General features: G+C 34.7%; 1 protein-coding gene across 2 annotated transcripts in view; it reads left to right on the top strand.

Annotated features, from left to right (window-relative positions):
- Nucleotides 1-2,976: 2,976 nt before the first annotated feature.
- Nucleotides 2,977-16,799, top strand: part of LOC126755290 (uncharacterized) — a 78,878-nt gene continuing 65,055 nt past the window's right edge. Inside the window, exons 1-2 of one of the 2 annotated variants that reach the window (XM_050467752.1) lie at nt 2,977-3,436; nt 11,325-11,704. The gene's annotated coding sequence lies outside the window, so the exon portion shown is untranslated. Of the gene's footprint in view, nt 3,437-11,264; nt 11,705-16,799 lie in introns of both variants that reach the window. The other variant, XM_050467751.1, reaches the window with a different exon arrangement.

The following is a 16,799-nucleotide window of genomic DNA, read 5'->3' as shown; positions in this document are numbered from 1 at the left end:
CGCAAACAATAAAACTGCGGCCGGAAGTGCGTTTCCCGCCTAAAAAATCATTGAATGTAATGTTGCTAGCAACATGTTGTTAGAAGTGAAATACGCGAAAGCAAATGTGCGCATGTATACACGTATGTGGTTGTTAGTAGCTCGTAAATGCGCGTGTATATGTATACCGTCATGGGTATTAGTGACTTCAGTGCAGTGGCTCCAAAACTTTTGTTCGGATTTTAAGATTTTAAAATATTATTAAAATTTATTTTTTTTTTTTGAAAATGAGAAAAAAATATATTTCTCCGAAATTATTGTTGAGATTTTAAGATGAATAAAATTTAAATATTTTAAGAAAATGAGTCATGTCAATAAAAATAATATAGAAAATGTAAGCATTTAAAAGATTATACATCTAGATAAATAATTCATTATTATTGTGTGTTTAGTGTTAATTTTAAGGATTATCAAATTGTTGTTTATAATTTTCAGCAAATCTCCGACTTCAATGTTGTTTTTTTGGTAGATTTATATACAAGTTGCCTTATTTGGCAGTCTAGAGCTACATATTTGAATATAATAGCCGTCCTATTTGGTTAGTTCTGATAAAGTAATAAATGTCAATTAGTCCTCTAACTGCAAGGAAGTACTTACGTAGATCGATTCAGCTCATTTTCTGTAGAATTTTTTTTATTATATTATGCGAAGTATTTGCATATATGCCCTCTGTCATTCCAAATATTTCACCAATAGTTATATTTATGGACGATATAAAGTAAAATTAAAACAAGTAAGGAAAGGCTAAGGTGCAACCGAACAACAAAACATTTATACTCATGCAACTTGGAAGAGTCAATGTCAGAGGAATACCTTAAGGCGTAAAACGTCAACCAGAGGATCGAAATCTAAGCATATGAAATTGTAATACATATACTATTTATAACTTATATTCTGACCTACATATTCGGCATAAGCTTTGTTAGAAAACGTATGTATTATATGGTGATTGGAAGTATCGACCCGATTTTATCTTTTGACTATTATCATGTCACATACTAATAAAATGTTCTCTGAGATGTATTAAGGTACCTCACATATAATTACCAATCGCGTGGAGTAAAGTTAGCCGGATGTTCGAAAATCCTGGTAACAGTTATATGGGAGCTAGGTCAAGTTTTCGCCCAATTTGAACTGTTTAAGGCACAAAGATTTACTGTTTTGAGTAAAACAAGATCCGTAATTTTCGCTGAGATAATTCAAATATTGGCAGATAGATACATATGTATATTCAGCTTAAAGTCACCCGGAAGTTCGAAAATTTTTACATTAGGTATATAGAGGGAAGTGTTGACCCGACTCAACTCCTTTTCTCAATCAACATCTTTTCGATCAACAATAGGTACCGGGGTCTAAATATTCGGTTCCTAGGGGCTTGAATAGTTTTCGTTGGATTAAAATAATTTTTGGTCTTAAGATGGCACACACTAAAAATATTATTCGTGCCAAGTTTTATTCCGATATATCAATTGTTTTTTGATTTTTGTAGTGGAAACTGAACGAATCAAGTTTTCACATTGCCAGGTACTAAATTTTGTCGAAATCGGTCAGTCTGGTTCCGAGATATGGGGTTTCAACAAAAAGAGGACGGTGCCACGCCCATAGTCCAATTTTCACAGGAGCTTCCATAAAGCTCTCTCATACTATTTCAGAGGTAAAATTGAATGTCTCTGGCGTCTTTAGTGATTGATTTATCGCGCTTTTAGTAGTTTTTAAGAGTCCCGTTATATGTGGAGTTAGCGGCTTCATCCTCCGATTTCATCCATTTTCTTATTGGCGGTAGAAGTTCTTATAAGATTTGCACTCAGCAAATTTGGTTATTGTAGATTTAGTGGTTTAGGAAATATGTGCATTAAACTTATTAGAAGGTGGGACCACCCCCACTTTTCCCTTGTTACTGCGATCCTCTGTACCAGCTTTATATCTTAATTTAGCGCTTATAAAGTTATGTCACTTTATAGGTTTTCGGTTAATCGCGTTTTGTGGGCGTGACAGTGGTCTGATTACAGCCATCTATGAACTCGTACGTTTTTTTTTGTTCTGTAGCAACAGATTACAAGAGTATAAAATATAAATACATCGAGTAATTTTGCGAAATCCCAAGCCCGGCAGAGATTGATTTTTCTGGTGGTTTCCATGAAAGGCTTTTGCAGGATTTCAGAAAAAGAGTGGTTTTGAGAAATTTGTGTTAATTGGAACAGAATGTCTATATACATATATTTACTATGTACACCCAGTTGATGATCTCTTTAAAAAAATCCCTTTTTCTTCGGTTTAACTAGAATTATGTGCCCAATACGACAATGACCGAAGTCAAGGACTTTGTAATGATTTCGGACGGCTTTAGAGTGCTCTAAAAGGCCTGATTAAGTTTGAAGTACACACAAAAAAAAAACTTACTAGAGCTAAGTCTAAACAACCTACCTCACAAGGCGCCTAAGCTTTTGGAAACTACCCACTAAAATCTAAAAAATAAGTCACTAACCATTAAGAATCATTCAACGATAATTAAACACAAATACGAAGTGACACGCGAACCACCTCTGATCGTGTTAATGCACAGTTACTTGGGAAACACTGAGGCAAATGAGACCAGCTAAGCGCACACACCGACACACCCCCATTTACCTGAGCAAATTCACACACAAACACACACACACGCACACAGGTAATGCACACATACAAACATCGGGGCATAGCTATGCAAGCATGCAAGCAGCCACGTCCAGCAACAGCCGAAGCAACAGTAAAAGCCAACAGCAACAAAGCAACAATAACACAACTGGCAAATAAGCAACGACGACGACGACGACGACAACAACAAGCAACAGCAAGTTGCTGTTGCAGCGCTCGTATCGTTGCCGGTCGCCTCCATCAGCACTTAGCCGGTCGTTCGAGCGGCCGTCGAACGACAGACGATGGACGACAGACGCAAGTCGTGCATAAGTCGACGACGGTCGCGCTATCAAAGTTGGAAATTTGCCTTCTTCTTACCTAAATGCGAAATTCGGTTTTGAAAATTCAGTTGGCGTTCGACCAGCAAATGCAACGAACGATTTATAGCGGCTAAACGGACCACAAAATACAATATGAAGCAAATACAAAACTTGAGCCCAAGTTGAAGTGATAAAGCGAAGCACACGCTGCAGCGCTTAAAAGTGCTGCCTACAAAAATTTGTGTTAATTTGTGAGAAAAAACAAAAAAAAAATTTAAAAGAAGTGTTAACGGTGAATGTGAATTTAAAGTGTTAAAAAGATACTTTGTATGAAAACTTTTAGGGACTTAGCGAGCTAAAGAAGCCGATTGGGCAATAACACGTCTCAATTAACACGTGTGTTGCTGCTGTTGTTGGCTTTTTCCAACTTTTTTTTAGTTTTTTGCTGCTGCATTGAAAAGGTGTGAAAATAATTTTGCGATTTTTTTGGTGCATTGATTGTTTATTGCCTTTCATTTATTTGTTGTTGCTGTTGTTGTTGTCGATTTTAAGTCTTTGAAATTTCAACGTTTCCCTTTGCCTGTCACAAGTCGCTGGCAAATTAATTTGTCTTTGCAACTTTTTTTTATTATTTTTTTGTACGTTCTCTTGTGCACTTCCGTTTCATGCGCATAAAATTGCAACAAATTGTTGCATGCAACTAATTAACAAATTTTTAATGACACAACAAATTACGTTGATGTGCATTGCCAGTGTAATGTCTGCTTTGGCGAAAAATTAGCGAAAAGGGAAATTGGTATTCGCTAACGTGCTGCCATTTGTTAGAGCAAATGAGCAAAGAGTTAATATTCTTTTGCTCAAAAGTGCATTTCATAATTATGCATTCAGAATTTTACATAAAATTTTGTATTTTGCTGGGTTTATTGAGTTGGCAAGGTTGAAGTTGAGTAAATTCTTTGTTATATGAAATCCGCAATAATAAGTTTTTGATGAGAGCAAATTAGTTTTGAAGTTTTGAAAATCGTTTCATTCATATTAATAAAGAAATTAAAAATTTTTCGTTAAAATTAAAAAAAAAAATTAAGAAAAAATTAAAAAATCGCAATAAAATGTCATCACTCGTTCATATTAAAAAAAAAAATAATAGAAAGCTGGACTTAAAAAAAATTACAAATTCTCTCAAAAGAAATTAAAATAGAAGTTTTCAAACAGAAAGTATAATATATAAAATGCCAAATTTTAAATTTTTACAATAATATGAATAAAAGTCCATATAAAATTATTTTAATAAATATTTAGGGCAGAATTAAACCTTTTTTTATTAAAACGCCGACAGAAAATTATATGAAATTCAAAGTTGAATTTTAGTACGAATCGCTTTCAATATTCCAAAAAAAAGGTCTGAGTGCTGTATTCCAAATATTGAGACAAAAAGTAAAAAATTTTATTTTTTTTTTATATTTATTTTATTTTTATTTTATTTATTTTATTTTATTTTTTTTTATTTTATTTTTAAATTTTTAAAATTAAAATTTTTTTATGCAGAACAAAAAAATTGAAAATTAATAAAATTGTGTTTTTGCAGAAAAATATTATCTTCAATCTTTTTATTAAAAGTATTAAGATACCTTGAAAGCAAAATATTTTCATTTTATGTAAGCTTAAAGTCGAAAAGACGGATAATAAAGTTTTTAAGTAAATATGAAAAGACTTCCCGAAAATATATGTAGAAACGAAATTATAAAAGTAAATATTAAAAAAAAAACAACTTTGAATTTTTAATTTTTTAAATATTTTTGAATTCTTGAAAAATTTTAAAAACATACAATTTTTTTTTTAAATATAACATTTTGAAATCGTTTTTACTGAATAATTCTAATTTCTGCTCCATGGTACTAAATTGTTTTTTAAAGCCCTAAGGATTCTTTCCAAATCTAAAAAGAGTTTTAGTAAAACCATTGTAACATAAATTAAAATATTTAATATCAGGAAAGTTTAAAAAATGTGTTTGTGAAGAAAGAATTATCTTCTATTTGATCTTTTTATTAAAAATAAATATTAAAAAAAAAAAATCGGGGAAAAAATTATTAAAAAGAATCAAAAAATTAAAAATTTCGAAAATTCTTTACATTTTTTTTCCAAAATCTAATAACATTTTTTTAATTAATAACAAAAAAAAAATTATCTAAGGAAAACTTAAAAAACGGGTTTGTGTTGAAAGAAAATTTATTTTCAAGATCTTTTTATTAAAAAAAAAATAGTTATTGAAAGCAAATCTGTAAGTCCGAACACGGGAGTTCTTTTTCAATGGCATCACAAAGGACTACATTATTAGTCTACGTGTGATCTTTGATCAGCCATCTAACCTAACCTATGCAAAATATTTCAATACAATTTTATATAACCGTTCGCTCTAAATGAAAAACATAACAAAAACGATAACTTAGGCAATTTTTTATTGATTTAAACGAAAAAAGAACTTTCGTTAAACTCGGTATTAAGCGCATTATTTGAATCGATTAGAACTAATTTAGTTTTTTTATAAAATAGTGTGTGAAAATATCGCCAAACTCAATAAAAGAAGAACAAAAGTAAAATATTTTAAGTTTTTTGTGCAAAAATAAATAAATCTCTTAGGCTTTATTGAGACATCTATATAGCATTCGAAAGGTCTGAGTTACTTTTTTTTAAACCGTTCTTACATTAAAAATCGTTTCATATTTCAATAATCAGGGTTTTTAACTTGAGTCGAGATTTTGGGGATATTTCCAAAATGAATAACATTACTTCTCGGTTCGAAATTTTCCTAGGCAACCACAATGCACTAAGTTAGGCAGAAATTGTCCAAAATATGTTTCTTTAAGTTTCTAATGTGAAATAATACTATGCAGTTAGACTATATCTGCAATCATTTGGTTACATTTTCGGTTAATTTCGATTATCATACAAAGTAAGAAACAGGGAGGGATGTTTCACAGGGGCTTAGAAGTGATGGAAGGAAGGTATCAAAGTTGGTTGGAGCGCTCGATTATAGCAGAATACTACTGATCCTTAAAAAGATATCGTTAACCGATGATTCCATCGGTGCACAAACCACACCAAACTGAATGAAATGGCACCTCTTGAATCTCTTCAGGTTGCTCTTCATCCTAAATGCGGTAATTTTGCTTGTTTACTTATCCATTGAGCCTGAAATGCGCCTCATTTGGCTCGAAAGCGTCAGAACTTCTTGAAAATGTTCAAGAACTCACGAGCAACATCAGTTCTTGCACAAGCTGTATTTAAAACGCTTTCAATTTAAGATCTCGAAGTAAAATGCGCCGTCAGTCCGAGTTGTTGCGAACGGTGCTGAATTGACTCTCCACGCTCTTCGTGATCTATTCGGTCGAATATTATCCAATAATAAATGCTGGGACTCAAGATGGCTGACGATGTTGCGAATAGTAAACTCAGGTACTATTATGTTGACCATAAGTTGAGCGAAGCGAAACACATTCTTCACAGAACGTGAATTTTCGTAATAAAGTTGACCGATTTGTAAACGTTAGTCTAACGTAAGTTTTTTTGAGATGAAATAGCAAACGATATTGAACGAAAATGGCATGACAGCTTGTCACCACTCACACGTGATCTGTCAAAAAAAGGTTATTGAAAAAAATACGTCTACTTGGATCATCCATTACATTTCTGTAGAATAACGCAAGGCGCTAACCCTCAATAGGCATGAGCTTTTAAGATTATGTTTTTTACCCTGAATAGGGTATATTACGTTTGCCATGAAGTTTATAATACTCAGAGAGAAACGTAGGAGACCCTATAAAATTTCGATTGAGCCATGATCGTTCGAAATGTGGCATGTCCGAAAAATTGTTCAGATAACTATTGTTATTAGTTGGCATACAAACAGAACGATTAGAAGTTTTAACAAGGAACCTTTTCCATTTTTGAAGGCAATTATATCCTCAATGCAGCCGAAGTTAACGTTTTTTCTTGTTTTTTTTTTTTCAATTTAATTCAAAAACCAAAATATGCGGTTTAAGGGGAATATTTAAACATTTTTAATATTGTGTTATACCATTAATATTATTTTCAATATTATTCTTAATTCTTTCAAAGTTTAATCTCTCCCTCCTCATACTTTTTCTTCAAATTGTATAAGATTAATCCCATTAATCCCACATAAGTGAAGAAAAGTGTTTGTTTTGATTCGAGTCCAGTTTTTCCAGTTGGCTCTGCGCTTTCGCTCGCAAATTTAGTACATGAAAATATTATTTTTAACTCACACACATCTTTTTGTGGCGCAATTTGTATTTTCGCTCTTTATTTTCATTATTTTTTTTTTAATGTCTCGATTAGTAACCCTCCCACATGGCGTCTTGTGCTTAATTTGAAAACTAGCAAATAAATAGAAATCACTCGTCAAGTCGGCAGATCGGCGAGGAAAATATTTTTTATGCAAATATTTATTAATTTGATGACTTGCAGAAAGCGATTCGCAAATGAACTGCCAAGCGTTTGAAGTCTACAAGAGTCGCCTCTCACAAATGAATCGTAGAATTTGAATAAAACGGCTAATTATATTATAGCAAGTAATTTTTTGTGACGCGCTCCAATATGTTTCTTCAGGGAATGTTCCATCGCATATTCTGCTTTTTGCAAGTATTATTGTTTCTAATTGGTCGGGTGGAAGGGTCATCTTTTCCACCTTGGTTGAGTTCGAAGTCGATTTAAAACCTCTTCTGCGCTGTGGGTCCAGCACCCGGCCGCAGTTCGACTCAACACTGAACTGAATTTTAAATTTTACCTGCCTTTAGGTTTAAACCACAGCCGCCACGTATCTCCCCAAAGGGCAAAACCCAACGAGCATGAAGTCTCCGGTCAAACCTTTTAGCATAGTACTTATTGGGTTTTAGTCGCCTCTTTGGACAGGCATACCTTACCACGGGCAAATTTTACCCCCTGCCCGCTGGAGGACTTTATCGTTCAGTTTAAAGACATTTTTTTTTTTTAACTCATTTTTTTTATTAAAAATTCATTTTTTTATGCAACATAGTTTCCTTCAACGGTGATACATTGGTTATACCGACCATTCGATACCATTTTTATAGTACGTCGGCCATTTTTCGTCGATTTCATTCTTCAAACGGTCTAATGACGGTATGTAATAGTCGCTCTTAACAGTTTTTCCTTTTTAAAGGTAAACAATAAAAATCATTCCAAGCGCATCCCAAAATACGTAGGACATAACTTTGCCATCCAGGTGTTGCGCTTTTCCGCGCTTTGAAGCGAGTTCATCGTGTGTAGTCCACGCGGATGACTGTCGATTGGACTTCAGACTGAAATTATGGAGCCATATTTCATCCATTGTCAGATATCGACGCAAAACCTCGCGTTTATTACGCTCGAACATCTCCAAACACTTCTCCGAATCATCAACTCTTAATTCAAAGTGAGTTCGCGCGGCACCCACTTTGCACATACATACCTTTCTCATACCCAAATATTTATGAATTAATGAAAGTTTTCTTATTTATAGATTATCTGCTATCTCGCACAACTTTACTTTACGGTCATCCAAAATTATTTTGTGGACTTTTTTGATATTTTCGTCGATAGCAACCTCTTTTGAGCGTCCACTGCATTCAGCGCCTTCGGTGCTCATTTCACCACGTCTTAACTTAGCATACCAATCCTTGACGGTTAATTTTGCTGGAACAGTGTCCGGAAACTCGCCATCAAGCCGAGTTTTTGTTTCAACTGTATTTTTTCTCACAACAACAAAAATTGCTTCACTCCTCACGCTGATCAATTATATCTATATATTTAAAGGGTCTCCGATGTTTTTTTTTTCGGAGAATAAAAATCAAGTTTCTCCATTCTTACTGAACATTTCACTTTCCCTTTCTTCGCACTCGGTTTAAGTGCACCCCAATTTCACGTATTCCTAACATTGATAACGATAAACTTCTAATTATCTCATGCTAATTACGTAGTACCTCCAAAAGTGTTTGAATTTCGACGTGTGCCATATTTTGAGCCGCTAAGACCGATTTAAGCCGAATAATTCTGCTTTCTTGCACATGCGAAAATAAGCTCCAGAATTAAAGCAGTGGTCAGTAAAATATTGCTGATAAGAGTTCTTCGGTTTCTTAATTTTAATTTTTTTCCCCTTTTTCCTTTCTTTATATTTTAAGACTTCCAAATAATGCGGCTTTCGCCTACATTGCGATTACGCCGCATATCGTAAAATATATGTATAAGCACACATACAAACAAATATATGCCAGCCGATTCACTCGGACTCAACGTTCATTCATAAAAATTTATTGAATTCATTACGCATTGCGCTGACCAAGCCACCATGGTAAACATTGTAAAACAATTAAAAATTGCTGAATGAAATTTTTCGCACAGGAAATGTTGAGTATTTTCGCTGTTAAGCCGTGGATTGAAAATAATTAAGATATGGTGAACTTTTTTATTTTTTATTGGGGTCGTGATAACGCGATATGCAGGTGGAGTAAGAATGATTGATGATGTATGTTGTATGTTAGTAAAATAGCTTCTAGACTCTGCAAAGAATATACAGAGCATACATAAATAGCTCAAAACTGTTTTGATTGCGAGTTATGGACAAAGGAGCACCGTCTTCATTTTTGAAGAAATATGCACCATTGACTCCACCGGCCCACAAACCACACCAAACCGATGTTTTTTAGTACGAAATGGCAACACTTGAATCTCTTCAGTTTGCTCTTCGTCCCTTTTGTTGACGTTAAAAGTTTTCTTGATATTTTGGCTTTCAATAAATCCCAAACAATCTCTATTGGTTTGGCGTCTGGTACTGTGATGGCCAATCTAAACCAGAATACAGAGTTTGCTGCTATGTTTCGGATCATTGACTTCTAGCAGTATCCAATAATGTTTTTTATTTGCTTCAGTAAATTTTATCATTCCAACGGTGTTCAGGATTTAATCTCCGAACCGAAAACCACCTAAGTATAAGCACGCAGCTTTTGGGGTGCTTAACACTCCTTTGAGTAAGTGCTTGTCCTTTTCTTAGGAAAGCACCCATCAAGGGGTTGAACAAGACAAAAGTTGTCTCATCTGTAAATGCTTATAACACATTTAGAAAATATGGCGAATGCGGAAGCAATTCGAGGGCCAATTAATGGAATTTCTTTCTTTTTTTCAAATGCGGCCGTTTTTCGGCGATTTCGTCCTTCAAAGGGTCCAATACCGCTATTGATAGTGGGATAGGGCATCTCAAAATACAGACGCCAGGCGCCCTGCTGCGTTTTTCCGCGCTTTGGAGCGGGTTCATCGTGCGCAGTCCACTGGGATGACTGTCGATTGGACTTCGGAGAGAAATGATAAACTATGTTTCATCCATTGGCACATATCAATGCAAAGCTCGGATGTATTACACTTGAACAACTCCAAACACTGCTGCGAATCATCAACTCGTCGTGGTTTTTGGTCAAAAATGAGCTCGCCCGGCACCCATTTTGCCCATAGCTTTCTCATACTCAATTATTCGTGAATGCTGTGATGTAGGCATTGAGTTCTACCTTTAGAACTTCACTTTACGGTTATCCAAAACTATTTTGCGGTCTTTTTTGCCTCTTTTAGGCGTCTTTTGGGTTTATCGTCTTCGGTACTCATTTCTCCACGTCTTAACTTAGCATACCTATCTTTGATGGTTGATTTTCCTGAGACAGTTTCCGAAAACTTGTCATCAAACCAAGTTCTTTCTAGAACTGTATGCGCGGTAGGTTCTCATACCATAAAGAAGCTGCTCGGCAAGAAAGAAGGAATAGGCAGAGAGAGGTATTGGCAACAACTTCAAGACATGCGCCATGCCAAGTTGCTAATGGGGGGTTATAACCTTATCGGTAATCAACCTCACTAAGGAAATCTCAGGGTACTTGTCGCAATGATATAATTTCACAAACTAATGATCCGACAACTGTCAAATTTATACACACGCCTTTTGAAGGTTAAGGCTCACTAGAAATTAAATGGATTTAATTCTAGTAGGGCCATCTATATATCAATTGACTGTCGTGTATAACGTAAAATATGAAAAAAAAAATATTAACTTCTTCCCAAAAATATTTATATAGTACCATGATTAATTTCTTTGCGGTATGAGTAATTAGGTTAGTATATTCTAAAATTCTTTATATTATGAAACAATTGCAACAACAACTGCAACAAAGCCCCAAATAATATTGTATGTATATATGTAAAATGCAAATATAATTGACCAATTTTGTTCTACATTAGAACCAAATAAATTCAATGCCAAGAAAATACTTAAAGCGGAAATCTATTTGTGCAAATCAGCTAAAACTAAATTAATACTGAAATCTGCCACAATTGGGATCTCCAAAAGAAAAGAAAAAACACAAAACAAATGTAAATAGAGAAATACAAAAAATACGAAAATATAAGACCAAATAAAAGTTGGCAAGCAAATAAATTTGAAAACCATAAAATCAACACCCACAATTCGTGAGAGTGCACCGAACAAATCGATGCATTGAGCACCGAAAGAAGACATTAGTCATCGACTCATCGAAAATCCGTATGTACATATATACCGTTGTGCGGTCTATCTACAAATATGTATATAATAAATAAATAAACACGTGAATGATATAACTGAAACAATTGGCATTACCGGAAGATCATATGCGGACACAAATAGACTAAAAGTGAAAAAGGTAAGCAAATTTCACATAAATTTTATGGCGGGTACCAACAAGCCTCCAAATATATTTTTAGCCATATAATTTCTCTCGCAAAAGTCTATCAGCGATTAAGCTTAAGATTTGTTATCTAAATAGATCTCATGGGAGATATGATAGCATTGGACAAAATATAAAGAATACCATATAAATATTTGTACAGGTTTCTTTCTGTTGTACCATAATATTAGAGGTTGTCCGATGTGCTTCGTAATCTTCTTCTTTATTGGCGTAGACAACGCTTACGCGGTTATGGCAGAGTTTACAACAGCGTGCCAGTCGTTGTTCCTTTTCACTTTTTGGCGCCAATTGGAGATTCCAAGTGCAGCCAGATCTTTCTCCACATGGTTTTTCCAACGAAGTTGAGGTCTTCCTCTTCCTTTGTTTCCCCCGGCGGGTATTGCGTCGAATACCCTCACAGGTGGAGTGTTTTCATCCATTCGGACGCTATGACCCAGCCAGCTTAGCCGGTGAATCAAAATTCCCTGAACTATGTCTGTGTCATCGTATATCTCCTACACTCATCGTTTTATCGACTGATATAATCCGTTGCAAATGCTCAAAGGACCATAAATTTTCCGCGAGACCTCACGAATTCTATCTACTCATTAGATGATGTCTTTGCCTCCGCAGTTCAGTATTTAGTCTTCGTTCGTCGGGAGAGGATTTTACTTCTCAATTGCTTACTCAGTTCGAAGTAGCACCTGTTGGCAAGAGTTATTCTGCGTTGGATTTCTAGGCTGATATTGTAGTTAGTGTTAATACTGGTTCCAAGGCAGACGAAATTATCTACGACTTCGAAGTTATGACTGGCAACAGTGACGTGGGCCGCGAATGCGACGACAATTTGTTTGATGACAGGAGATATTTCGTCTGGTCCTCGTTCATTTGCCTCGCTTCTTTGTCCAACCTGGAGAAAGCAGAACTATACGAAATATAAAATTAAGCGATTTAAATTCTGCCGAACAACCAAGATATATAATATGTTGCTACTTTAACTATGTAAATAAAATGTTGTACATTTTCAAAGATTTTTACTCATAACTTCAGTTCCTTTATTATGTGTTATTCAATAACATTAAAAGTCAAACTGATGAAAGCCTTTGTGTTTTCATTTTCACAGCAATATATGGCAATAATTTTCAAACCAAATTGACAGTCTATTAAAATAGTCAAATTTATGCTTGACACTCAAGTTGTTGTAAAATTTCAACACAATCGGCTTTGACAGTTTATTGCCCTTTGAGTAATTGATTTTGGCATAACGAAATTCACACATTAGTATTAGAGTGTTTCACCTCCATATAAGGAATATTCCTTATACCATACATTTTAGGACATTATTTGCAGAGAGAACTGCTACACGTTCCATAAAAATTAATGTTCAGTTAATTAACTTTCGTAATACAAGTTGTTCGAATAATGTTTCGATTCCATCAAATGCTTTCTTGATTTAATTTTGCATTTTATTTTTTTTTTCTTGATCAGAATTTAAAAACCCAGCTGAGTACAACTTAGTTCGTAATCGTGCTTTAGATTATTCCGCAGTATCACCTACGTATGATTGAAGAAAAGGATTTCGGCGACTTGCACTAAAAGTCCTCAGAACTGTCTGAAGGCTATTGATATACATACATATGTACACATTTTGTATGAAAAAGTAGATTTCGAAAGAAAAAGACTTAGAAAAAAGGAAATGGGAATTATTTCTAGTTTCTCATTTATTTACATACTGTTATAAATAAAATCTGCTGCTAATTAAGAGCGACAAATTTCGAATTGAAAAACTAATTTTGACGCTACAATGCGCTAAATCATGCCAAGCAACACTTACAAGCGTACATACAGCCGCATGACCGGAAATAGAGTAATTGAAATATCATACGCGAGCAGAACTAAAACTTTTTGCTAATGTCAATCAAACAACGCAAATATATGCCGAACAAAGTCAAAATGATCAGCATACATACATATGTACGTCATATACATACGTTAATGGGTGCCTATTCGGTGGGTTGATACGTTCGTCATAGAAGGCGTGCGAAAATTTCTACATATGTATAATATGTATACATATATACACGAATTTACTTATGAATGAAATACTATATAATTGAATTTTGAGTGCGTAAAACTTTTTTAAGTTATTACAGATCTTTTTTCATAAAATGTCTTTGGGGAGGAATGTATAATGTACGGAGGCTGCTATATATATTTCTGGCCTAATCATGAAAATAGGAATATTTATCAACGAAAATGGTTTTATTGTTTTTCAAAATATTCTCCATCAAGATTTATACACTTTTGCATGCGCTCAAACCAATTTTCGAAGCACTTTTTCCACTCCGATTGAGACACCTCCAAAACATGGTTTTTGAATGCTTCAACAGCATCTTCTGGCGACGAAAATCGTTGACCACGCATTATTTTCTTGATGTGTGGAAATAAAAAGAAGTCATTGGGTGCCAAGTCAGGGCTGTACGGCGGATGACCCATCAATTCGACGTTTTGGCCGGTCAAAAAGGCGCTGATTTGAGCCGATGTGTGAGAGCTCGCATTGTCATGGTGCACAATGATTCGTCTTCTCTTGTTCGTTTTTCGAATTTCTCCGAAGACTTCAGGCAAACAAATGGTGGTGTACCACTCAGAATTGACCGTCCTACGTTGCTCAAGCGGAACAGTCGCCACATGACCAGTTTTGCCGAAGAAACAGGCGACCATTTGCTTCGAAGTGCTTCTTCCACGAACAACTTTCGTTGGACTTGGCTCATCTTGGAAGACCCACACGGTCGATTGCTGTTTTGTTTCGGGCTCATACGCATAGATCCATGATTCGTCACCTGTGACGATCTTATAAACGTATTTTGAAGCACCGCGATCGTATTTTTTCAGCATTTCTTTACACCAATCCACACGAGCCTTTTTTTGAGCGATTGTCAAATTGTGCGGGATCCAACGAGAACAAACCTTTTTTACGGCCAGGTGTTCATGCAATATCGAATGTATGCTGGTGGGAGAAATGCATAGGCATGCCTCTATCTGAAGGTATGTTACATGACGGTCTTGTATTATCAGTTCACGTATGGCATCGATGTTTTCTGGCACAACGGCTGCTTTTGGACGACCTTCACGGAATTCGTCTTTGAGCGAGCGTCGGCCACGATTGAACTCGTTGTACCAGTTTTTCACAGTGCTATAGGATGGTGCTTCATAGCCATACAAAGATTTTAGTTCATCGATGCACTCTTGTCGTGATAATCCACGTCGAAAGTTGTGAAAAATGATCGCACGAAAATGTTCACGAGTTAATTCCATTTTTTGGCCGAGATGAATTTTTTAATTCCCTGTAAATAAAACAATTCACGATTAAATGACAGAACGTTCTGAGTGATTTTATGCTAAAAAATGTCAAACTTTCCAATGGAAATGTCAGATTGCACCTGGCAACACTTAGTGTTGCCTAGGCCAGAAATATATATAGCAGCCTCCGTAAGTATATATAAAATAAGTATATTCTACATACATATAAAGTCAGAGCATCGATCGCCAAAAAGAAATCGAATTAGAGTTAACTGAAAATGAGAATCAGCCGTGATATATGTACATAAAATTTCCTTATTAATATACATATTTTTATATAGTATGCCATATATGGATACTCTACATCATGCATATTATATTGGTTAGTCGAAAATGTCTTTTCGTATTTCTAATCAAATTCTAATTTTTTTTTATTAATAATAAATAAATAAACCATTTTGGTCGATCACTTTTTGTCATTATTCCGCTAGAGACATTATTCCATCAGTGTAAATCGAAATTTCGAAATTTCCAAAACGGAAGCGAGCGAACCATTGCTGTGTTGCACAAACTGATACAGCAACGTCTCCGTAAACTTCACAAATTTCATTAGTGGCTTGCGTGGCATTCTTTCCTTTTTTATACAAAATTTTCAAAATATAAATATAAATTTATTCATTATTTTCATTCATTTTTGAACAGTTGTAACTTTTTTAACTTCCCCGAATTAAATTTTTTTCTTTAAATGAAGCTAAAAATCTCACCTTTCCAACACTATATGGTATGACACAATGTGATTGATAGCACTGGAGATATACGACTGCAACGACATCTATTGACAAAATATGAAAAGACTTTTTCGACTACCCAATATAAATAAATAACTTACAATGTTTAGAAGGGCGAGAATCACTGATGGTTAGTGCCAACAATCTTCAAGTTTAGTTTAACACCGTATTATAGAAATATATATTTGATTTCCTGATATTATTTGCTTATTTAGGCTGTGAAGTTAATTAATATGTCTGAAAGCAACTATCCTCATTAAATAAATATATTGATATTCAGATTTAACCTCGCCGGACTTTTCGTAATTTGAATATTATAAAAAATTTAGCAGTAAAACTCAGATCACTGATCAATTGTTGATAGAAGTTGCTGCAGAAATGTTTTCTATAACAGTCAAGCTTAAAAAGGCGTCAGACAACAATCTCACCAGAAAAATAGGCTACTCAAGCGAAACCCTATTCGGTATCTATGCTGAGTTCGTCAAAAGAATAACGAAAGTTAGAAAAAAAAACTAAATTTCAGTTACACCAAAGCTATATTAGCCTTCACGAATAAAAAAGTAGATAATTTGTTTTTATTCGGTTAAATTTAATGGCAGCCATGTGCTATAGTAACCCAATCTATGTAAATAATTTATTCAGAGATTTTACCGTTCTCTTAGACAATAATCTGTACTGATTTTAGTGGAAACTTCTTGTCTAATAAACAAGTTTCCACACAAGGCCTTGATCTTTATCGTTCAGTTTGTATATCTGCTATTTCTTGTAGTGTTCAGATATCGGCAGTTCCGATAAATTGATAGCTTCTTGGGAAGAAAAAAACGTATGCAAATTTCAGAATTCACGTATGGAACGACTTGGCACATCTTACGTCGAAATCTTAAACTGTAAGCACACAAAATACAGCTTGTGGATGAACTGAAGCTGCTCGACCTTCCGAAGCGACTTCGCTTCGCTTTGTGGGCTCTTGAAAAGTTCCAAGA

The sequence above is a fragment of the Bactrocera neohumeralis genome, chromosome 4 (assembly GCF_024586455.1).
Source record: "Bactrocera neohumeralis isolate Rockhampton chromosome 4, APGP_CSIRO_Bneo_wtdbg2-racon-allhic-juicebox.fasta_v2, whole genome shotgun sequence".
NCBI classification, from domain to species: Eukaryota; Metazoa; Arthropoda; class Insecta; order Diptera; family Tephritidae; genus Bactrocera; species Bactrocera neohumeralis.
The sequence above is the reverse complement of the archived record's forward strand: the minus strand, read 5'-3'. Positions and strand labels throughout refer to the sequence as shown.